Consider the following 1988-nt stretch of genomic DNA (forward strand, 5'->3'; position numbering starts at 1 on the left):
ATACATATATAATATTTTAATATTACTTAACTAAATATAATATAAATATAAATTTTATATTATGGTTAAATTCTTTTATTCATTTTGAAATAATAATAAATTATCAGATAAATAACTTAAGTTATTTAAAGATGATAATGACAAATTATCAAAAAATAACTAAAATTATTTATGGAGAATTTGACTAATGATGATAATGACAAATTATCAAAAAATTACTAAAATTATTTATGGAGAATTTGACTAATAAGCAAAATAACTTAAAACTATGGAGAGTATGACACATAAGCAAATTTACTTCTCAAATAACAGTATAGATGAGAGTGATTTTGATTGTTTTAAGAAATTTATTTTAAAATATAGATGACTCGATCTAATTATGTGATATATATATATATAATAAATTTGGTTTGATATTATTTTAAAAATATAAATAAATACATATATAATATTTTAATATTACTTAATTAAATATAATATAAATTTGATATTATCGTTAAACTTTTTTATTTATTTTTAGATAATAATAAATTAACAGATAAATCACTAAATTATTTAAAGATGATAATGGTAAATTATCAACTAACTTACTAAAATTATTTATGTAGAATTTGACTAATAAGCAAAATAACCTAAACTATGGAGAGCATTAGACGTAAGCAAATTTACTTTTCAAATAATAGTATAGATGAGAGAGATTTTGATTGTTTTAAGAAATTTATTTTAAAATATAGACTATTCGATCTAATTATGTGATATAAATATATATTTAAAATAAATTTGGTTTAATATTATTAAACCAAATATAAAATAAATACACATATAATATTTAATTAAATATAATATAAATATAAATTTGAAATTATCGTTTTTTTTTTTTTTGAGATAATAATAAATTATCAGATAAATCACTAAAATTATTTAAAGATGATAATGATAAATTATCAAATAAATTACTAAAATTATTTATGGAGAATTTGACTAATAAGTAAAATAACCTAAAACTATGGAAAGCATGACAGTGACACATAAGCAAAATTACTTATCAAATAGTATAGATATATATAAAATAAATTTGGTTTAATATTATTAAACCAAATATAAAACAAATACATATATAATTCTTAATTAAATATAATATAAATATAAATTTGATATTATCGTTAAATTTTATATTTATTTTGAGATAATAATAAATTATCAGATAAATCACCAAAATTATTTAAAAATGATAATGATAAATTATCAAATAAATTAATAAAATTATTTATGGAAAAGTTGACTAATAAGTGAAATAACCTAAAACTATGGAGAGCATGACACATAAGCAAATATACTTCTCAAATAATAGTATAAAATTCTTATGTCTAATAATTTTTTAAAAAATTTTCTTTGTACACTACGATATATTTAGGAATTATATTTTTATTTTAAAATATGTTTTTTTTTAAATTTTAGCTATTTATTAAAATATTTTTTCAGATAACAACACAATAATACATAAATATATTTTTATGTTAATATATATTTTATATTTTCAATAATTCTAACTATTATGAATTTTAAGAAATTATCTAACGAAAACTAAAATTTATTTTTATTTTGTGTATAATTTTAATATTTTATTGATTAAAGTATAAACGATTTTAACCGCTCTTACTTTTAATGTGAGAGCTCCGTTGAGAAAAATAACTTTACAAATGTGTATTGCCAACATGCATAATCGTTTTACAATGATTTATCAATACATGTATTGCTAATTCAAAAAATATTTTGATAAGTTATTATTTATGTTTTTGAAAAGTTTTGTACCGTATATCAAATTATTTATATATAAAAAATTAATCATCAATATATATGAATATGCTCATTACTGTGTTAATATTTTTTGAAAACTCTCATGTATAATAGATATTTTAATTATGTGTTTTCTGTTTCTATTTTTGTGTTTTTATTAATAAAATATATTCTTTTGGATAACAAAAATA

The sequence above is a fragment of the Raphanus sativus genome, chromosome 3 (assembly GCF_000801105.2).
Source record: "Raphanus sativus cultivar WK10039 chromosome 3, ASM80110v3, whole genome shotgun sequence".
NCBI classification, from domain to species: Eukaryota; Viridiplantae; Streptophyta; class Magnoliopsida; order Brassicales; family Brassicaceae; genus Raphanus; species Raphanus sativus.